The sequence below is a fragment of the Carlito syrichta genome, unplaced genomic scaffold (assembly GCF_000164805.1).
Source record: "Carlito syrichta isolate Samal-C Ts95f unplaced genomic scaffold, Tarsius_syrichta-2.0.1 Scaffold305886, whole genome shotgun sequence".
NCBI lineage: Eukaryota > Metazoa > Chordata > Mammalia > Primates > Tarsiidae > Carlito > Carlito syrichta.
This window is the reverse complement of record NW_007249982.1, coordinates 47,791-71,857: the sequence shown is the minus strand read 5'-3', so window position 1 is coordinate 71,857 and position 24,067 is coordinate 47,791. Positions and strand designations below refer to the sequence as shown.

Genomic DNA, 24,067 nt, shown 5'->3' with positions numbered 1-24,067 from the left:
AAGTTCTAAATACTGAAGCATAAGATGGAAATACTCCAATAGAAAAATGCTGAAAACCAGAAGCCCACAGGCTTTATGGAACATCAATACAATAGAAAAAAAAAAGAAATAGATAGATAGATTGATTGATAGATAGAGTATCCAGATAACAACTAGCAAGATGAATGGAAGAGTACCTTACCTATCATTATTAACACTGAATGTAAATTGGTCTCAATGTCCCTCTAAAAAGGTATAGACTGGAAGCATGGATTTTAAAAAAAGCAAACCAAATTTTTGCTGCCTTTAAGAGACTCTCTTATCTCACAAAGACTTCCATAGACTTAAGGTAAAAGGAAGGGGGAATAAATTCCACACAAATAGAAACCAAAAATGAACAGTAGTAGCCATTCTCATATCAGATAAAATCAGAACTTAAATTTACAACTGCAAAAAAAGACAAAGAAGGTTATTATATAATGATTAAAAGATCAATCCAATGAGGAGACATAACAATTTAAAATATATAGGTGCCTAACACCAGAGTCCCCAGCTTAATAAAACAAATTCTACTAGACCTAAAAAATAGATAGACAGTAATATAATAATACTGAAAGACTTAAACACTCCACTGACAGCAATACACACATCATCAAGGCAGAAAATCAACAAGGAAACATTGAAGTTAACCTGGACCCTAGAGCAACTAGAATTCACAGACATTTAATGAACATTGCATTTCAAAACTACAGAATATGCATTTTTCATCAGCACATGAAATATTCTCCAAGAATGGTAGGCCACAAATCAAATTCCAACAAATTCATTCGTCATATGATAGGCCACAAATCAAATTCCAACAAATTCAAATAAGTCAAAATCATAACAAGCACCTTTTTCAGACCACATTGGTATAAGATTAGAAATTAATTCTAAGAGGATCTTCCGAAACCAAACAAAATTATGGAAGTTAAACAATCAGCTCCTGAATGACCATTAGGTCAAAAATGAAATCAAGATAGACATTTAAAATTGCTCAAAGTGGATGACAATATGAAACAAATTACCAAAACCTCTGAGACATAGCCAAATCTGTGCTCAGGGGAAAACTCATAGCACTAAAGGGCTACATTAATAAGACTGAAAAATTGTATATTGACAACCTAACATCACACCTCAAGGAACTAGGAAAAACAAACCAAACCTGAGGGTAGCTGATGAAAAAATAAATAACAAAGGCCAAAGCAGAACTCAATAAAGTTGAAATTAAAAAAATTATAATACAAATGATCAATGAAACAGAAATTTGGTTCTTTGAAAAGATAAACAAAATTGAAAGACTGCTGGCTACATTAGTGAAGAAAAGAAGAGAGAAGATTCAAAAGCATAATTAGAAATGAAAATAGGACCATTACACTGAAACAATGCAAACTCAAAGTTCATCTGAGACTATTATGAACAGCTCTATGCGAACAAACTAAGCAATCTAGAAAAAAATGGATAAATTGTTGGAAACACACAGCACTCTCACTTTGAATTAAGCAGAAAGAGAAACCCTGAACAGATCAATAACTAGTAGTGAGACTGCAAACAGTAAGTACAAGTCTCCCAGCAAAAAAAAAAAAAAAATGTTCAGGACCTGAAGGACCTCACAGTTGAATTCTACCAGACTTTCGAAGAAGACCTGGTACCAATTGTACTGAAGGTATTCCACATGATTGAAGAGGAGGGAATCTTCCCTAATTTAAACTATGAATCCAATATCACTCTGATACCAAAGCCAGGAAAAGACACAAACTAATATTCTTTATGAACAAAGATGCCAAAATCCTCAACAAAATATTAGCAAACTGATTTAAACAACACATAAAAAAAAATACACCATGCCCAAGTGGGTTTTATCCCAGGAAAGTAAGGGTTATTCAGCATATACAAGTCAATAAATGTGAACCACTACATAACAAAATAAAATACAAAAATCATATGATGGTTTAATAGATGAAGAAAAAGCATTTGATGAAATCCAGCATCTCTTCTTAATAAAAATCCTCAGCAAAACGGGCACAGAGGAAACATTCCTCAAAATAATAAAAGTCATATGCAACAAATCCACAGCAAATGTCATCCTGAACAGAGAATAGTTTAATGAATCCCCACTCAGAACTGGAACAAGTCAAGGATGCCCACTTTCACCACTCCTAGTCAACATAGTACTGGAAGTCCTAGCGAGAGCAATCAGGCAAGAATAAGAAGTAAAGGATATCCAAAGTGAAAAGACAAAATTCAACCATGCCTACATACTGATGATATGATCTTACACCTAGAGAATCACACAGACTCCTACACTAGATAAATTAATTCAGTAAAGATTCAGATACAAAATCAACACACACAAATCCATAATAGCGCTATATACCAAAAGTGACCAAGTTGAGAATCAAATCAAGAACTGAATTCCATTTGAAATAGCAACCCAAAAACTCGAATTCATGGGAACATATTTAATCAAGGAGATGAAATTCTCTACAAGGATATCTACAAAACCCTGATGAAAGAAATTGTAGAGGACACAAACAAATGAAGAAACATGGCATCTTCATGGATTGCAGGAACTGACATTGTTAAAATGACCATATTACCCAAATTAATCTACAGTTTCAGTGTAATCTCTATCAAAATACCGGTCTTATTTTTCACAGAGTTAGAAAAAAAACCATCCTAAAATTCACATGGAATCTAAAAAGACCCAGGATAGCCAACCCAATTCCAATTAAAAAGAACAAAGCTGGGGACATCACATTTCCTGACTTTGAATTATACTACAATGCTCTAGCAACCAAAATAGCATGGTACTCGTACAAGAGCAGTCACATGGACCAATGGAACAGAATAGAGAATCCAGAAATATACCCAAATGCCTACAACAACCTGATGTTTGACAAAGCAGACAAAAACATACACTGGGGAAAGGACACCCCATTCAACAAATGGTTCTGGAAAATTTGGATAGCTGCATGCAGGAAAATGAAACTTGATTCGTATTTCTCTCCATATATAAAAATTAACTCAAGATGGATTAAAGACTTCAATGTCAGACCTGAAAATGTAAAAATCCTAGAAGAAAACCTAGGAGAAACTCTTCAGGACACCAGTCTAGGCAAAGAATTTGTGGCTAAAACCTCAAAAGCAAATGGAACTAAAATATAAATAAACAAGTGATGCTTAATGAAACTAAAAAGCCTCTGCACAGCAAAAGAAATAATCAACAGAGCTAATAGGCAACCTATTAAATAATTTTGATCTGGGCTTTAAGTGTACTTAACTGGGAGAAGAAATTCTCAAACTACACATCTGATAACGACTAATATTCAAAATCTATAAACAACTCAAATCAGCAAGACAAAAAGCAAATAACCCCCTTTAGAAGTGGGCAAATGATATGAACAAACAGCTCTCAAAAGAAGCTATACAAGTGATCAACAAACATCTGAAAAAATGCTCAATATCACTAATCATCAGGAAATGCAAATTAAAATCACAATAAAATACCACATTACACCAGTCAGGATAGTCATTATTTTAAAAATCAAAAAGTAATCAATACTGGCATAATTGTGGAGAAAAGGGAATGTTTATGCATTGTTGGTGGGAGTGTAAAGTAGTATAACCTCTATGGAAAGTGGTATGGAGATTTCTCAATAAACTAAAAGTATATCTATCATTAGATCCAGCAATTCCACTACTAGACATCTATACAATGAACCACAGGTCAATATATAAAAAGGACACCTGCACCCTCATGTGTATTGCAACACAATTCACACTAACAAAGATGTGGAATTAACCTAAATGCCCATCAACTAATCAGTGGATATGAAAATGTGATACCTATATACATCAAGGGATGCTATTCAACTATCAAAGAGAATGAAATAATGTATTTTGCAGCAACTTGGATGTAATTGCAGAACTTCATCCTAAGTGAACTAGCTCAGAAACAGAAACTCAAACACCACATGTTCTCATTTATAAGTGGGAGTTCAATTAGGGAGAGACAAAGACATAGATAATGGTGTCATGGCCTCTGGAGACTCAGAAACAGGAAGTGAGAAGAGGTCAAAAATTATCTATCAAGTACAATGTACACTGGTGGGAGTGATGAGTACACTTAAAGCCCAGACCAAAATTATTTATAATACCACATAATACATATAATACACCATTGCTATTGAAATTTAAAGAAATATTAAAAGAAAGAAGTTATGTCTGAGATTTAAAAAAAATTTTTTTTGAAATTTCTCATTCATGTATTTATTCCACAGCAAGAATAAATCACACTTTAAAGCTATAACTTTTTAAAAGATCAAGGAGAATTTGTTGCATAGCTAGCTGCATTAACAAAATGAATGGTCTAAACCGCAGCACTAGACTGGTGTTCTCTGTTCCCATGGTGGAATAAATAGACAGCAATCACACATAAAATTTCATGAAGGATCTGAGATGAGGCAAATAACCCTTTGAAGCGAACTGCCTAATGAATACAGGCAGGCTACAAATAATTTGTTAACATTTTACTGCAAGATGGAAACTCCCCCCCGTGGTGACACTGACTCAAACCCCTCACTTCATGCACCTAAACTTGGCTTGTCTTCCCTCCTCATCCACATCCAAATCCAGAAAAGCTTCTGTACTCTGTTCTCATGCCGGAGTCCTGCTCCAGCTGGGTTCAGTGTACCCCAAAGGTGGAGATGGCGTCAGCGATTGGGGGGAAGAAGAGAAAGAAAGAGACTGGACTCCAGTCTAGTGCAGAAGTGATGTTGATTTATTGGGAATTACAACGGGTCTTTTATACACAAAGTCAGTACTGTTAGCATTCTCAAAAGCCAACTGTTTAATAAGGATATCTGCTGCTTCTGCATTAGAGATTACTCTATTTACTGCTATTGTAAGTCTAGAGAGAAACTCCTCACAAGTTTCATCTGTTTTCTGCTTAAGATCAGATAGTGAGGTGGTCTGAGTAGAATTAATAGGCAACTTCTTTCAAGCCTTACTTGCACAAGAATTTTTTTTTTTGAGTTGGAGTCTCACTCCGTCACCCAGACTGGAGTGCAGTGGCCGCTCCTGGCAACCGCAACTTCGACCTGCTGGGCTCCGGCAATCCTTCCACCTCAGCCTTCCAAGTAGCCGGAATTACAGGCATGTGCTACCATGCCCAGCTGATTTTTTTTGATTTATTATAGAGATGAGGTCTTGCTGCCCAGGCGGGTTTCGAACCCATGGGCTCAGGCAATCCACTCACCTCAGACTCCCAAAGGCACGGGATTACAGGCTGAGCCACCGAACCCAGCTATTGCACAAGAATTTACCTGGAGTAAAACTTCCTTGGGTAAGATTAGTTGACTGTCAACTGACTCATATAATCCTCTTCCTAACATCATATTGCTAGAGATATGAAACTGATTTGGATCCCTCTGCGGGTTAACAGCCCTTTGGATCCTTACCTGATTTTCAAATTCAGTTTCCCATAGTAAATAGGCTCCTCCTGACAAACAGCTTTTAGCAAGTTGTCACCAATCTTGTGGTGTCATCCACCGAGTGGCAAATTGTTCCATAATAGTAATAGTATAAGGAGCCATAGGACCATACAGAGTACAAGCCTCTTTAAGTTCCTTAATTAATTTATATGGTAGCGGCTCCCAGTGAGGTGCCTCATTTACTGTGCCTTCTTCCATATAAATTACTGGAAAGCAAGAAGACAAGGTAAAATCTCCCTCTTCTTCTGCCTTTTTTCTGGCTCCCTGCATACCTACATTAGCCAGAGACACATACCCAGGTGTGAATTTTGGTGTTTTCACCTTATTTCTAGTAAGGGGTATGGGAGGAGGTGCCTTGACAACATTAGCAAGATTTTTTTGCTTATGATACCCAATCACTTCCTCCATCTCCTCCTCGGGGAAAAATTCATCGTCTAAAGGAGGTGCCGAGGCTATGGCCAGCAGGGGAGTGTCTTTATTTTTGGCTGGAATTTTGGAGGAATCATACTGTGGGTTTAAAACATCCTGGATAATATTTCATAAAGCTAAGGCATACAAAATACAAGAGTCAAGACAACTGGTTCCTCTATCGGACAATATGTGCAAAATACTAATAGACATCGGAATACTTATGAACAAATTCACTCTGGCCCATGATTCTGCCATGGCTCTTAAACTGCTCACCCTTCCTTGCTCTGCCTGTCTCTACAGAGGGGTCATATCCATCCCGAAATAGAAAAAAAAGCTTACCTTGAGGCCCCACGTTGGGCACCACTTGTCGGAGTCCGGCTCCAGCTGGGTTCAGGGTACCCCAAAGGTGGAGATGGCATCGGTGATTGGGGGGAAGAAGAGAAAGAAAGAGACTGGATTCCAGTCTAGTGCAGAAGAGATGTTGATTTATTGGGAATTACAATGGGTCTTTCATACACAAAGTCAGATGTGGGAGGGGCATCCCCCGCCCACCAGAAACCTTAATCCATGAAAACTTAATCAATGATTGCCTTTAAACCCTTTTCATATGATAATCTTAAAATCCCATAACAAAGGATAACCTAATCCATGACTGACATATTCTATAAACCTTTTTCATCTTAAGCTGATTGATTTATGCCAAGTTAAACAATTCTCTAGAAGCTTAAGTATTTACTTTACAAACGAAAGTGGCCCATTCCAGAATGTTTGGAATGTGGCCCAGTCCAAAGTTCACAGTGGGCTACCTCTAAGTAACCCAGCTGCATTCTTTCAAAAAATGGCTGTCTTCTAAAACTGTATTCTACAATTTACACCTTCAATAAATCCTAAGATCATGACCCAGAAGCCTGTGACCAATACTAAGGCTCTTAGATGTGACATGAGTTTGAATTATAAGTTGTGTGAAAGCCAAAACTGCAGTTTGTGGAAGAATGGGAGCAATGAGCTTCTAAAGTTAGCTTGTGTTTGTCCTGATCTGAGTTTCTATGTTTTGAGCTCACAGGAGCTTAATCTGGTTAGTGCTGAGTAGAAAGGGGGAGGAAATGGGGTCAAATAGCTCCCGAACGCATCCTAGTGGTCTTGGGGTCAACAGCCCTTCCTGATCCCTAACGCTCAGTGGACCTCCATGGCTGGCTCCCAACATTCTCAAAATTGCAACCCCAAATCCCCAAGGTCCTCAGCACAGACTGATGCAAATGAGCCTGTGTGCAACCTTCATCCAGAATCTTCAGGGAAATCAGATGCACAAACACAGAATGCAGCAGCATTTCCTTAAACAACAGTTTTAACTGTTGAATGAGCTGACAAACTAAAGCCTTTCAAAAACAAACCAAAACACTGCCTTCCTATCTTTCTATTTTTCTTGCAAAAATGTTGTAATCTAAGTTAAAAAAAATCTTAATGCAAACAATGAAAAATCAAAGGGGTTGTGCCAAAAAAGCACACCAGTCCTCTGCAACCTAACTCATTTGCTCCTGGACTGCGACGCCATGTAGAGGGTGACCAGGCAGTAGAGGGTACATCCCAGCATCAGTGCCATGGTGGTCTGATACGGAATTTGGTCAGGCAGGCCTCACTTCAGGTGGATGGACACACTGTCAGATATCTGGAAAAACCTCTGTAGCTCCAGAGCTTTGTATTTCCTGGCATAATCATACGCAATGAACTCAGAGGCCAGCTTAGTGGGTGTGGTGAATATGATAGGCAGTGCTTCTGTGGAAACCATGGGCTTTAATCCCTGTGGGCTATAGGCCTTGGAAATCCATGCTCCCGCCAACTTCTGCATAAAGCCAGTAAACTTGTAGTACATGAAGCCTGGAGCCTGCTTCCCACATCCACTGCCTGTGCAACAGCCCCAGAGAAAGCGATACTTTGTTAAAGACAACAAGCTTCATATTTCAGCTGCATGCCTACGGTTGACTCTCACCCATCACATATGTAAAGGCCCAGGTCACCTTGAGTGAGCCACCAAACTTCTCCAGCCTGTTTCATCAACTGTCAAATGAAGATGGGGAGAAGGGGAAGCCTATCTTGGTGACAGTGGGAAGGCTTAAGTGAGGTGATGAGTAAAGCATCAAGTGCTGGACACTTTATGTGGTCCTTGCTGTGACAGTGACCCTGTATGCTGACAGCCCATAAGCAAGATGGCACATCTTCAGCCAGGAAGGAGGCAGCTGCATCCTCATTACTTTGTGCCCCTCATGCTAGAAGACTACTCTCTCCTTTAGGAGCTTGAGTAATAATACTAGCACCAATGAGTCCTGAAGAATTCAAGGAGATCTTCTCAGGAAAGAGGCCTGGAGACACCAAGTTCTGGCTGAAAGGAAGAATAGACCTACTGTCTTTTGCTGGGAGACAGTGAGCCTGACTTGTTGCTGTAGATTGCCTTGGAGGGTGCTGATCTGCCTTGGAGGGTGCTGGGCAATTACCTCCCTCTGGTTCTTTTGCAGGGAGGTCTAGAGTCTCTGGATCTCTTCCTGCAGCTGTTGGGCACAAATATCTGCAGGAACCTCTGACTGCTCAGTGTCTGCAGGGCCAGCACCTGGAAGGAAATGCTGGTCAGAGGTTTCACTGGAAGCAGGAAAAAAGGATTTCTACACTTGGGCAGGTGGCTTTCTAACAAAACCAATTATCTTCCTGTTTGGGAACATTTTTGAACTGTTCCTAAAATGTAAGTATGAAACGCAGGTTGCTAAGACCATGAGAGAATGGGATCTTGGTTAGATGTGATCACCTGTTTAAGGACATTCAGGCAAATGGAGATCATTCAAAAATCATTCAATGAATGTTTTTGTGTGAAAATGGAGGTGAAGAAAATATGTTAATATGCTCCCACAGATATAAGAGCAGAGATGAAGTTAAACTATCTATTGAGATTGGCATAAATAAACTCTAGTAGAACATTGTAGAAAGCCATAATAGTCTTATCTGGGAAGGTGGGGAATGGCGATGGGGGAATGTGAGACTATACTGGATGACCTTAAAGCATTTCTCCTGCTTTTGGAACAAATGTAAATGTATTCTCCATTGGAAAATGTTTCAGATAAAACAAAACCAGCATATGCAAATTTTCATACATACCTATCCTGCAGTGAGGAGAAAAGAAAGCTTACCTTGAGAGGTAGGAGGGAGGCTTAAGTGAGGTAATGAGTCAAAGGTCAAAGAGGTGCTAGGCACTTTATGTGGTCTTTGCTGTTAGAGTGACCCCATCTGTGGCAGCCCCCAAGCAAGATGGCGTCTCTACAGCCTGAAAAGAGGCAGTCACATTTTCATCACTTTGTGCCCCCACTCCAGAGAACTCCTCTCCCCTTAAGGAAACTGAGAAATAAGGCTAGCACTGATGAACCCCGAAGAATTCAAGGAGATTCTCTCTAGGAAGATACCTGACTGAAAGAAGGAACAAAGCTACTGTCTTCTCCCAGGAGCCCTGGGAGGACATGAACCATTCTTATTCCTGAAGCTGGACTTGGAGGAAGGGGATCTGTTGTTCCAGCTGAGCAATTGATTCCCTGTGATCTAAAAGGGATGGCTGAAGTCTCTGAATCTCATCCTGTACCTGTTGAATAGAGGATGGTCGGTAGGTCAAATATCTAGAAGGGCCTCTACGTGCCCAGTGTCAGCAAGACCAGCACATAGAGGCAAATAATGATCAAGGGTTTCACTTGAAACAGGGGAAGGTTCTGACACTTGGGCAGGTGGCAGGCTGGAGTGCAGTGGCTAGATCACAGTTCACCACTGCCTTGACCCCCTCCTGGGCTCAGGTGATCCTTCTGTCTTAGCCTCCCAAGTAGCTAGGTCTACAGGCACATACCACCATGCTTGGCTATTTTTTTTTTTGTAAAGATGAGGTCTTGCTATGTTGCCTAGGCTGGTCTCAAACACTGGGCTCAAGCAATTCTCATGCCTCAGCCTCACAAAGTGCTGGGATTACAGGTGTGAGCTCCTGTGCTAGGCTAGCTGGTAGCTTTTTAACAAGACTAATGACGTTCCAATTTGGGTACATTTTTGAGCTGTGCCTGAGAAGAAGTGAGAATGGAATTCAGGCCCTGGCTAGACAGCTGACTCCTTCTGCAGCCAGGAACAATATGGCAACATAATATCTGCCAACCAGTTTTAGGAAGGTTGTTGGAGTGAGGGGAGGATGCTGAATTATAAGTGGCGGTCACAGGAAACCAAGTTCCCTCAGACCACCCAAAAAGAGCCACCTATTTATTCTCATCCACATGCTCTTGGTGCAGTTCTGTATTTTTTCCCTTTCTCTCAGTGTTCCCAAAGTGATTAAATGCTGTCGAATGTGCTCCCCTCCCAGTATTGAGACATGTTATAATGCTACAGAAATTAACATGTACTGACACATGATTAGGCAAAGCAATGGAAAAAAAAATAGACAGCCCTAACAAAGATAGGGAAAAAATGGAATCTAGGCTGAGGGAGAAAAAGGGAGGTCGATTTTTGACTAATGATGCTGGAACAAGTGATAAACAGTTTGGTAGAAAATAGGGACTAGGATCTGTGTTTAATAGGTTAAGCCAAAAAAATTCTAGGTGGGTCACAAATGAAATATAAAATTGGGCCATAAACGTACCACAAAACACTGGATTGTTTCTTTTGCCTCTCACAGTGGAGTGGTCATAAAGAAAAGATTGATAATTTAATAAAATTGACCCCATAAACATGACTCATTTCTAAATAGCAAACCACGATAAACACATTGGAGGTTTAACACAAAGCAAACAGCCACAACCAGAGCTACCAAGGGCTGGGTTGATTTCCATGCTTTATACAAGCTCACACTGTGGTAAGGAAAACACAGTAACAGAAAAATAGGCCAGGAAAGTGAACAAAGTTCACTTTGACTTTTCTATAGTAGGAAACGGGAAACAACAATCAGTAGAAACACTACTGCTTACTGGTAGACTGCAAGCACTTTCTCAATAATAGTGTGGAGAAGAAACAGAAGCATAGCATGATTGAATGCCTGTGCCAGTTACCTTTCCCTGCCATGGAATTATCAGTAGTACAGACCATCTTAAAGACGTTGGAGTATAAGTCACCCAGTGGTGGCTCTGCCACCACCTATCAGCCTGTGAAAGCAAAGTGTGCACAAGTCTTCTCAATTCCATTCAGTGACCTCACACTGACCACATGAAATTAGCCATAGTGGGAGTATTTACACCACAGAAATTGGTCAATGCTTCCAGTCAAAGCTTTTTTACTTCAGAGAACTGGTTGCTAAGCATTGACCATCATAGTACTGAATCAGTTTCAAATATCCTTAAATCCATTCACACTTTGTTTTTTGTTTTTTGTTTTTGTTTTTGAGTTGGAGTCTCACTTTGTTGCCCAGACTGGAGTGCAGTGGCATGCTCCCAGCCACTGCAGCCTTGACTGCTGGGTTCTGGTCATCCTTCCGCCTCAGCCTTCCAAGTAGCTGGAATTACAGGCGTGTTCTACCACGCCCGCCTAATTTTTGATTTATTGTAGAGATGAGGTCTCACCAAGTTGCCCAGGCGAGTCTCAAGCCCACGGGCTCAGGCAATCCACTCACTTCTACCTCCCAAAGTGTTGGGATTACAGGCTGAGCCACCGAGTCTGGCCTAAATCCATTCATACTTTGAAGGAGTCAGACTTTCTAAGAGTCGTTTCAAGTGGATCAAAATGGAAGAAAAGATGTTAGGAAAGAGATACAACTATATGTATTTTTTAAAAGATCTTAGTCCAATCTGATATGCATGCATATCTCCAACTTCACCTGAGAAACCTATTGTACACTTTTCATATTTTCACAGAAGGCCTGAAATTAAAGAACTTTGCTGTCCTTCAGCTTTCCTAAATATATAGAAAACTTGGAAGAAAAGAAGGCCCATGACTTGCTTTGGGAGGAAAGGCAGAGAGCAGCTCACTTGGAATTCTAACGTATCTCTCAAGGCCATGACCTACTGTATACATTAGATACGTTCTTCACATATCTTTATCAGCAATACAAAGTTGGACTGCATCGCACAGTGGGACTCCAATGCCCACATTTTCTGAGAAGGCCAGGGCATCATTTTATGTAGATGAAAAATCTAATCATGATGTCTTTTACATCTTGAACATTGTCAGTAGAACACACCTTAGTCAGTCACCATGAACCCCCGACTGGTCTTTACTAGATACCTGCTTACCTAAAAAGATTCACACAAATCAGCAATCCTTTTTACTAGGGCTCTCCTTAAGTCTCAGCCCTTGCATAGGAAAAAGCAAGATGGAAGAACTGAATGAAAGAGGGTCATTTTCATTTCACTCAAATTCCACTATACTCAAAACCCAATCTTCCCTAGTTACTGTTCCATTCCTTCCTCAGTCTGGAATCAGCTGAAGAAGACAGGACTCAGGACCTATGGCAGGATCTTAGGCACCCCAGGCTACTTTCTGAGGACTCCTGCCCTTCCCCCACATAAAACATCCTGGCTGTCTCAAGAAAGAGATGACTTTACACAGCCTGGAGCTGTGTCAGCAATATCTGGTGATGCCTGAGCTAACGGCATGCGACCTGAAGTTTCCTTCAGAAAATTGGATCCACGAGAGGATGCCTTTCCACCTGCCTATGGTTTTTTATTAAATTTATCACTCTTGCAGTGACCAAAGCAACATATTTTCATGTCTATTCAGTGTAAAACTCAAAAGTTCTATTGAAGCTTTAAGGAACTGCAAGCCCCCGAGTTTCACATGATCTCACACTGGCTAACTCTTCTCAATAACTGCTAAAGCCATATTGGGTTTAAACGTTAGCCACGTCTTAACTCCTTAATGTTTTCCTAGCATCAAATGCTGGAGCACATGTTTGTCCAACACTGGCTTTCTGTTGTGTCAGTTCTTGTTTCCAGACTGCTGCTCATGACATACCATAGAGCTGGCTTTCTTGGACAAACAAAGCTTCATGGTATTTTTCTTTCCATTAGACTCCTTTGGACTCTGGATTTACCCTATAGCTTGTCTAGTGCTCTCTCTTCAGTCATGTAACCCGGCCAAAGCAAGCTCTCACACTTTTGTATCAGGGGAAATGTTTTGAGGAGAACTAATTTCACAAGGAATTAAAATCTCATTAGCCCTCTTAACATGGAGTCTTTTCTTGAGTTTTGAAAATGGACTATCTTACTGAGACTTTTTATGATAATTCTAAATGGAATCTTATCTGTTTTGCTCCTGAAATTAAAAAAAAATTAATAAAATGATTACCCAACTACACTGACAATTGCACATCCAGTTTTGTTCCTATACATTTATAAATGAAAAATAACAGAATGTTGGGAGACAGGAATGAGACACAAACAACAAAACATAAATGGTATAAGAGAAAGAACACATTTTTAAAAAGGATATGATGTTTCAGTTTAGGAGAATGTGATCCAAGCTAAATTACGAAATCATGAATGGTATAGGCCATGTCCTCATTTCCTAAAACTTAAATTTCTAATCAAAAGTGACCCTTTGATCCTTGGTGACATGGTTTCTGAAAGAGAACTTTAAATTCAATCAATACTTGTTTATAAAATATTGCCGGGCTCGGTGGCTCAAGCCTGTAATCCTGCGCTTTGGGTGGCCGAGGCGAGTGAATTGCCTGAGCCTGAGGGTTCGATACCCACCCGGCCAACTTGGCGAGACCTCATCTCTACAATAAAAAAAAAAAGAAAAAAGAAAAAAAAAATCCTGCCAGCCAGCACTGTGTGAGAGGAAGTGTGGGAGTCTAGAGACAAGAGATTGGAAGTGATGGGTGATATTAGGAGCATGAGGGAAATGGTGGAACAACATCTTGTCTTCTAAAAATCATCCCTGACCCAAATGGGAAGCATTTAGGATGAGAGGGCTTGGGTCATTGCAGAGAGCCCCTCCACTGCTCCCCCATGCCACACACATACACAGAATTCTCATTTCAATCCCACCACCTTCCATCCTTGGTTTTCCATCTCAGACTGAGATGCTGGATCACCCAATACCCCACTCATGTCCTTTGAAGATCCCCGTTTGAAAGGAACTGTCTAGGTGTGTCATCAGACAAAAGAAAGAATGATGGCGAGAAAACTCTTAGACAGTTCAGTGTCAAAAACAAGATTCTCTTTGATTTAAAAGGACCAATGATACATGAACACATTTAAAAAATATTCTTTCTCCAAACTCATTCCTTGATACAGCTTTAATCATACAGTTTTATATAGAAAGATAGAGTCTGGGAATAATGCAAATAAGATTTTTCTGCATGCATTTGATAGTGTATCCAGTAGAAGAACAGGCCTTTGGAATTTAAATTGCTAGGTTCAAATCCTGGCTTCAATTTTTCCTAGATGAGTGACCTTTAGCAAGTTATGCAGCCTCAATTTCTTCATCTGTAAAGAAGTAGTGATAATAGTTTTAAAAGACAGACAGAAAGAGAGAGAGAGAGAGAGAGATTTTTAAAGGAAATTAATAAACTAGATACATTCACTTTGAGAATGTATTTGAGAAGATTAGAGGGCAGATACAAAGTAAACACTGCACAGGGGCTAAAAGATTGTGAATACAGTTGAAGCCTATATGTAAGCTATTATGTGGAACCTCCACAGGTCCCAACACAGAGTTTGGCATGTACTTAGCACTCAGAGAATGTTTGTTGGGAGAGAGATGCTTTCATTTATATCACTCCTCATTTCTTATCCAATGATGAAAGCTCTTTGTAAAAATACGACTATCTAGAGTTATGACTAGACACCAGATAATGTTAAGGACTGTATATGGGCTAATTTAACCCTTTCAGCAACCTATCTTACAGAAAACAAACTGAGGTACAGGGAGTTTAACTAACTCACCCAAGTCTCACAAACAGGATGTGATAGAGCTGTGATTCAATCCTGGGCACTGGCCTCTGATATTGACATTGAGCCTCACAACAGATGGAACAAAACTAGTATAAGCTAAGAAATAAATTTTGAGAACAAATATGCATGTTTTCAACAAAACAACTTAGAAGAACCTTTTATGTTGGGCATCTGGTCTAGCATAGCGTTCTGGTTGGCAACACTTTTAAATTCATTCCACAGTGATGTTTTTAGCTTGGTCAGCTCCTCATGAACTTTGGTTCTCTCTTTTTCTTTCCATTCATCAAATGTCTTTTTTAACCTTGATTTCCCTTTGATGAGCGATTTCTCTTCCTATAGAGAATAGCGAGAACAATATTTACATTAAATCCGCATTATAGCAAATATTTCTAAGAACCTTTGAGGGATCCTTGTCCATGTAAGTCACTATGGCCCAGAGACAATTTGTCCCACAGTACCCATTGTTTGGACTGAGAAATGCTCAAGCAAGTGTTATCTGAATTATAAAGTCCCTGAGTACATGGACTTGTCTTCTTTTTTTTGACACAGGCATACCTTGGAGATATTGCAAGTTTGGATCCAAAACACAACAACAAAGAGAATATTGAAATACAGTATATATTGCAGTAAAGCAAGCCAAATGAATTTTCTGATATTCCAGAACATCTAAAAATTATGTGAACTCAGTTACAATAGTAACCTCACAGATCACCACCACAGATCACCATAACAGATATACTGGCAAGGAAACTGTTTGTGAGAATTACCAAAATGGGATGCAGAGTCATGGAGTGAGCACATGACATTAGAAAATGGCACTGAGTAAATGGTGCTGGGAAAACTGACTGACCACATGCAGAAGATTGAAACAGGACACCTACCTATCCCCATACACAGAAATTAACTCTAAATGGATCAGAGACCTAAACGTAAAACCTCAAACTATAAGAAACTTAGAAAATACAGGAGACACCCTTATGGAAGTTGGAACTGGCAACCAATTCCTGATCAAAACCTGAAGTACCCAGGCCATAAGAGATAACATAGACAAGCGGGACCTCATCAAACTGACAAGCTTCTGCAAAGTCAAAGAAATCATCAAGAGAGCAGGGAGACAGCCCACAGACTGGGAAAAAATATTTGCCAACTCCATGTCTGACAAAGGCCTAACATAGGATCTACAAGGAACTGAAACATGCTGGAAACAACAACAACAAAAACAGCCCCATTACAAAGTGGGCATAAGATATGAACAGACAGTTCTCAAAAGAAGACATACGAGCAGTCAACAGATAAATGGAAAAATGTTCAGCCTCCCACTAGTCATCAAGGAGATGCAAATTAAAACTACACTGAGATACCATCTAACTTCAGTCAGAATGGCCATCATCAATAACTCAAAAAATAACAGATGCTGGAGAGGATGTGACAAAAAGGGAACACTTCTATACTGTTGGTTGGGAGTGTAAACTAGTACAGCCTCTTTGGAAATCAGTGTGGCGATTCCTAAAAGTTCTAAAAATCCATCTTCCATATGACCTCACAATTCCCCTACTGGGAACATACCTGGAAGAACTCAGGTCACTCTATGAAAAGATACCTGCACACTTATGTTTATTGTAGCGTTGTTCAAAATAATAAGAACATGGAACCAACCATGCTGCCCATCAAAAGAGAACTGGATAAAAAAATGTGGTACATACACAATGGAATATTACGCAGTCATATAGAAAAACAAAATCATGAGCTTCGCAGCAACCTGGATGGAATTAGAGTCTATAATACTGAGTGATCTTTCACAAAAACAAAGTACTAAGTATCACGTGTTCTCACTCATAAGTGAACCTTGAACAATTACCGTAATACTATAAGAAAAGTATTGACAGTAGTGGGAAACTGCGGCGGGGATGGGTGGTGGTGAGGAGGTGGGATTGACAGTAGTTGTAATCCGCCTGGGGGAGGGGAGGAACACCTCATCAATAAGGATACCTGCACAATGAATATTTGTATACCTAACCCTGAATTGTACCCCATGATTTTAAAATAAAAATTTTAAAAGTTAAAAAAAAAAAAAGAAAATGACACTGAGGAACTCGCTTGAGGCCAGGTTGCCACAAACCTTCCATTCATAAACACAAGAAGGCAAAGTGTAAGAAGACAAGCTATGCCTGCATTCCTCAAAAGATCTGGCAGAGCTGGTGCTCAATAAATGCCTGGTGAGGGATAAGTTATGAATGAATACATGAAGGAATGAGCAGACCACATTTCCGTCCCTTCATTCTACAACCATTGACTGAGCACTTCCCCTAGGCTGAATTCTGGAGCTTTCAGAATCAGATCTAGTCTTTGTCCTCCAAAACCTAACAGTGCAGTAGCAAAAGTCACAATTCAGGCTCAAATGCTCTCAGAGGATGCTCACTAATGCAAGAAACTACCTCTCTCTTCACTCCTTTTGTCCACATAGGTCTGCAAAAATAATTCAGTTTTCCTTTCCAGACTACCCAAGATCATTTGCCATGTCCAGGAAGGCACCATCCTAGCTCTAACACCCAGCTCGGGAAGCCAGCTGGAATGTTGGCCCTGTAGGGTCATGCGTATCGAGGGTCTCCTAGGTACTCCATGACCTGGGTCTCCTTGGCGTTTCTTCTTCATCCCCACCTGGAGCTGTCACTGCTTCTTGGCCTCCACTGGACTTCTAGCTCCCCTTGGGTCCCCCATTGTTTGACCTGAAGCTCTTCTGTGAGCTTTTCTTCCACAAATGTGAGCTGTTTTTGTATTGTTACTTAAAATAAGTATTCTGACAGTACCGACACATGGTGGGAATTACTGTGGTAATAGAAGTAAAAGAGAAACTAATGTGTAAGCACTGATTATTGATGCAAAGAACATATCATCCAAGCATCCTGAGAGATATCAAAGAGCAATTTAAATAGTATAATTTAAGTGTATAGTTTTCAATTTTGAATGAAAAAGGCAGCATGCATTATAAAGGAACATGTTAAACAAGGCTACTTTATGTGTATACTCTGAAGTTTTTAAGTTAAAAACAATGATATAGAATGAATCATAAAAGAACATTCTAACTAAGCCACATGCTGACAAAGCAAGTGTTCTTTTTTTTCTTTTTCTTTTTCTTTGAAATAGGGTGTGGGTATTTTCTGTCACCTGGACTGGAGTGTAGCTCACTGTTACCTCAAACTCTTGGACTCAAGTGACCCTCCCACCTCAGCCTCCTGGGTAGCTGGGATTACGGACATGGGCCAATACACTTGGCTAATATTTAAATTTTTTTTTTGTAGAGACAGGGTCTCATTATGTTGCCCATGCTGGTCTTGAACTCCTGTTCTCAAGTCATCCTCCCACTTAAGTCTTCCAAAGTGCTGAGATTATTTACATGTGTGAGCCACCAAGCCCAGCCAGCAAGAGTTAAAGGTTAATAAAATGGACATCAATTATACTTAAATCTGTAAGTTTCAAGTCTATTTACTGATTATGAGATAGATGGTTCTATTTTTAAAACTCTGAGCCTTTTATTTGAAAAGAGGTATGGTTTTTCTCAGTGTGAAGATTTTAGAAGCAAGCAATTTTCAGTTGAGAGGAAATTAATGTGGGGAATTAACTGGTTTAAGGTGAGTGTGTAATAGGAGAGCTGGGCATCTGGGAAGCCAGCTTCCTCAGAATAGAAAGATCATGAACATGAATGTTGCAAAACAAACCTCAAGAACACATTTTCCTCTCTCCTGCCAGCACTCTACATTAAGAAAGTAGTAAAAAATATTCACAAAGATTTACATGCAAGAATATCTGCTAGGCACAGTGGTTCATGCCTGTAATCCCAACAATTTGAAATGCTGAAGCGGGAGGACTGCTTGAGACCGGGAGTTTGAGACCAGCCTAGGTAAAAGGGCAAGACCTTGTCGCTACAAAAATATTTAAAAATTAAAAATACAAATGATGAACATTTAAAACTTAGAAAAAGACTATCAATCATCATGGGATGTATATTAGAAAAATTTTGAATCAGTTGTACATTCAACAGGAGAAATTGTGAAATAAATTATGATAGTCAAATGATGAAATACTAGTAAGCCTTTAAAAATCACATTTTCAAAGATAAGTAAATGACATTGTAAAATGTGACATATTCTGAAATGAAAATAAGCAATAGTCAAAGTATATACAATATGATTTTATATGTCTACAGAAAAAAATATGCCAGGGAATACACTAAAATATTAACTGCTGGTGATATTGCCAATGGTTTTAACTTTCTTTGTCCTACTAGCTGTCTTAAAAATCTTTAACAAAGACATATTTTAACCAATACAAATTATTTACAACATGGAATATCTCATTTTCTTAAGCAACTTCCAAAGCAGAACCAAAAATCTATATATCAATATGTAATAAAAACAAAGTCATTAGGTAAATGGCACTATTTTAAAATTCAATTTGTACTTTGAAAAAATAAAATAAAATGATAGACTCCCAACCAGTTTGACCAATCCTGAAGAAATACAAATGATTATCAGAGATTCCTGTGCACACCTGTCTAGAAACAAACTCAAAAACCTAAATAAAATGGAGGACTTTCTGACATCACACAACCTCCCAAGGTTGAAACAAGAAGAAACTGAGACCCTAAATAGGACAACAGCAACCGAGTAAATTGACACTGTCAAAAGAAAACTACCTACACACAAAAAAAGCCCTGGACTAGATGGTTTTCCACCAGAATTCCACTAACCATACAAGGAAGAGCTGAAAGTATTCCAGTTGGGCACAGTGACTCACACTTTGGGAGACATAGGCGAGAGGATTGTCTGAGCCCAGGAGTTCAAGACCAACCTGGGCAACTTAGCAAGATCTCATGTCTACAATAAATAAAATATTAGCCAGGTGTGGTGGTGTGTACCTGTAAGTTCCAGGTACTAGGAAGGCTGAGGTAGAAGGATCACCTGAGTCCAGCAGGTCAAGGCTGTGGTGGCCATGAGCATGCCACTGTACTCCAGCTTGGGCAATGGAGTGAGACTCCGACTCTAAACAAACAAACAAATCCAAGCAATTGAGAAAGATAGAACTCTCCCCAAATCATTTTATGAAGCTAATATCACACTTATACCCAAACGGGGTAACAACCCAACAAAGGAAGATAACTACAGATTCATTTTCTGATGAACATAGATGCAAAAATTCTCCACAAGAAGCTAGCAAATTGGATTCAACAACACATTTCAAAAATCATCCACCATGACCAAGTAGGCTTCATCCCCAGGTTGCAGGGCTGGTTCAACATCTGCAAGGCCATAAATGCAATTTAATACATCAACAAATGTAAAAACAAGAACGACATGGTTATCTCAGATGCAGAAAAAGCTTTCAACAAAATCCATCAACTCTTCTAGATGAAAAAAAAAAAACCAAACCTTTGAACACCTAGGCATAGAGGGAGCATTCCTCTAAATAGTAATAGCCATCTATGATAAACCTATAGCCAGCATGCTGCTAAACAGAAGTTAGAAGTGTTTTCCCTGAAAACCTGAATAAGTCAAGACTACTCACTGTCACCCATCCTGTTCAGCAGTGTCGGAAGTCCTTACCACAGCAATCAGTCAAGTGAAGGGTATCAGGGATATCTAAACAGGAAAAGAGGAAGTCAAGTTATCCTTCTTTGTTGACCATATGATCCTATGCCTCAAAACCCCAAGAGAATCTGTCAAAAAACTCCTTGCACTGATAAAAAAAATTTGGCAAAGTCTCAGCATACAAAATAAATATGCAAAAGGAAGTCACAATTTTATACACTGACAACAAGCAGGCAGAGAAACAAATAAAAAGCATAATCCCATTCACAATAGCTACCAAAAAAAAGAAAGAAAAAGACATTTTTCTAACCAGATAATTGAAAGATCTTTGCTACAAAACCTGCTCAAAAAAAATCAAAGAAGACACAAACAAATGGAAAAATATTTCATGCTCATGAATTAGAAGAATAAGTGTTGCTAAGATGTCTATCCTACCCAAGACAATCTACAGATTCGATACAATACCCATTAAATTACCAACATCATTCTTCTCAGACCTGGAAACAACAATATAGAAATTCATATGAAAACAAAAACAACCACAAATAGCCAAAATAATCCTCAGCAAGAGAAACAAAGTGGGAGGTAACAAAATTCCAGACTTTAAACTTTATTATAAAGTTACAATAATCAAAACAACCTGGAATTGGTACAAGAACAAGTATATAGACCAATGGAACAGGATCAAGATTCTGGAAGCAAAACCTCAATTTCTCAACCAACTCATCTTCAACAAAGCCTCCACCATCAACAAAGCCTCCACCACCAACCACTGGGTAGAGGAGAACCTATTCAGCAAATGGTGCTGGGAATACTGGCTGACCATGCACAGAAGAGTGAAACAGGATCCTTACCTATCACAATACACAAAAACATAAATGTGAAAGATGTAAATGTGAAACTCCAAGCTTAAAAAATCTTAGAAGATTTTCTTACAGAAACTGGAATAGGCAACCAATTGGTGATCAAATCTCCAAAAGTCCATGCCATAAGAGATAAGTAGGACAAGTGGGACCTCATCAATCTGAAAAGCCCTCTGCAAAGCAAAAGAAATCATCAATAGAGTGGGGAAACAGCCAACAGAATGGGAAAAAATAGTTGCCAATTGCATATCTGACAAAGGCCTAACATTCAGGATTTACAAGGAACTCAAATGTGCTGAAAGAAACAAACAGCTCTGTGAAAAAGTGGGCAAACGACATAAGAAGACATACAAGCAACCAATAGACACATGAAAAAATGCTCAACTTCACTAATCATCAGAGAAATGCAAATCAAAACCACACTGAGATACCATCTAACTCCAGTAAGAATTGCTATCATTAATAAAACAAAAAAACAACAGATGCCTGTGAGAATTCGGAGAAAAAGAAACACTTCTGCACTGTTGGTGAGAATGCAAACTAACTCAACCTCTATGGAAAACAGCATGGCCATTCCTAAAAGAACTAAAAATTGACCTTCCTTATGATCCTGCAATCCCTCTTCTGGGAATATACCCGGAGGAACTTAAATCACTCTGCACATGCATGTTTATTGCAGCACTATTCACAATAGCAGAAACATGGAACCAGCTGTGCTGCCCAGAGATAGTGGACTGGATAAAAAATCATGCTATACATACATGATGAAATATTATGCAGTCATGAAAAGGACAAAATTATGGACTTTGCAGCAACTTGAATGGATTTAGAGTCTATCATACTCAGCGATCTATCACAGAAACAAAGAACTGAGTCCCACACGTTTTCACTCATGAGTGGACCCTGAATATTTATCATAATACCACATCAAAGAGATTGGCAGTAACAGGTCACTGTCAGGGGATGCAGGGAGCACATAACATTAATGAGGGTACCTGGTCCCAAATCAGGGAACGTGAGAACCTTTGGGAGAAACAACCTTCACCTATACAATGACCACTAATGTACCTAACCCTGAATTGTACCCCTCATCTTTAAAATAAAAAAATTGAAAAGCTAAAAAATAAAAGATAAAATAAAATCATGGAAAGCAGGAAAAAAACTTGATATATGGTATTTTATATTTCTCTTATGTTATAATAGATATTTTTCTTGAGAACCTCAAAAAGTGTATATAAAGTATGCAAATCTCTTTATAAAAAATACAGCATTACAAGGAAAATTACAAAACACTGCTCAAAGAAATCAAAGATGACACAAACAAATGGAAAAATATTCCATGCTTATGGATTGAAAGAATCAACATTGTTAAGATGTCCATCCTACCCAAGGCAACCTACAGATTTAACGCAATACCCATTAAATTACCAGCACCATTCTTCTCAGACCTGGAAATGACAATACAGGAATTCATATGGAAAAATAAATGACCACGAATTGTCAAAATAATTCTCAGAAGAAAAAAAAAAAGCAGGAAGTATCACACTCCCAGACTTTAAACTTTATTATAAAGCTACAATAATTAAAACAGCCTGGTATTGGTAGAAGAACAAGCATAGAGACCAATGAAACAGGATAGAGGTTCCAGAAGCAAAATCTCAATTTCCCAACCAATCCATCTTCAAGAAAGCCTCCACCACCAACCACTGGGGAGAGGAGAACCTATTCGGTAAATAGTGCTGGGAAAACTGGCTGATCACATGCAGAAGATTGAAACAAGATCCCTACCTGTCACCATATACAAAAATCAACTCTAAATGGAGCAAAGACCTAATTGTAAAACCTCAAAATGTAAGAACCTTAGAAAATTTCCCTTATGGAAATTGGAACTGGCAACCAATTCCTGATCAAAACCCCAAGTGCTTATGCCATAAGAAATAAGATAGACAAGTGGGACCTCATCAAACTGACAAGCTTCTGCAAAGTCAGAGAAACCATTGAGAGAGTGGGGAGACAGCCCACAGACTGGGAAAAAATATTTGTCAACTGTATATCTGACAAAGGACTAACATCTAGGATTTACAAGGAACTCAAATGTGCTGAAAACAAACAAACAAACAGCCCTATTACAAGGTGGGCAAAAGATATGAATATACACTTCTCAAAAGAAGACATATGAGCAGCCAACAGATACATGAAAACATGCTCAGCCTCACTAGGCATCAAAGAAATGTAAATTAAAACTATACTGAGATACCACCTAACTTCAGTCAGGATGGCTATCATCAATAACTCAAAAAACAAAAGATGCTGGAGAGGATATGGTGAAATAGGAAACACGTCTACATTGTTGGTGGGAGTGTAAACTAGTACAGCCTCTGTGGAAGACAGTGTGGTGATTCCTAGAAGATCTAAAAATCAACCTTCTGTATGACCCTGTGATCCCCCTACTGGGAATATACCCAGAAGAACTCAAATCACTCTATAAAAAAGATACCTGCACATGTATGTTTATCGCAGTATTATTCATAGTACCAAGAACATGAAACCAACTGTGATGCCCATCAAAAGAGGACTGGATAAAAAAATGTGGCACATATACACAATGGAATATTATGCAGCCATAAAGAAGAACAAAATCATGAACTTCACAGCAACCTGGATGGACTTAGAGTCTATAATACTGAGTGATCTTTCACAGAAACAAAGAACTGAGTATCATATGTTCTCACTCATAAGCAAACCTTGAACTATCATCACAATACTATAAGAAATGGATTGGCAGTAGTGGGAAACTGCTG

At 39.0% G+C, this 24,067-nt stretch overlaps 1 pseudogene; it reads right to left on the bottom strand.

Moving 5' to 3' along the window:
• Positions 1–7,449: 7,449 nt before the first annotated feature.
• LOC103265217 lies at positions 7,450–7,794 on the bottom strand (annotated as a pseudogene).
• Between the last annotated feature and the right edge of the window lie 16,273 nt (positions 7,795–24,067).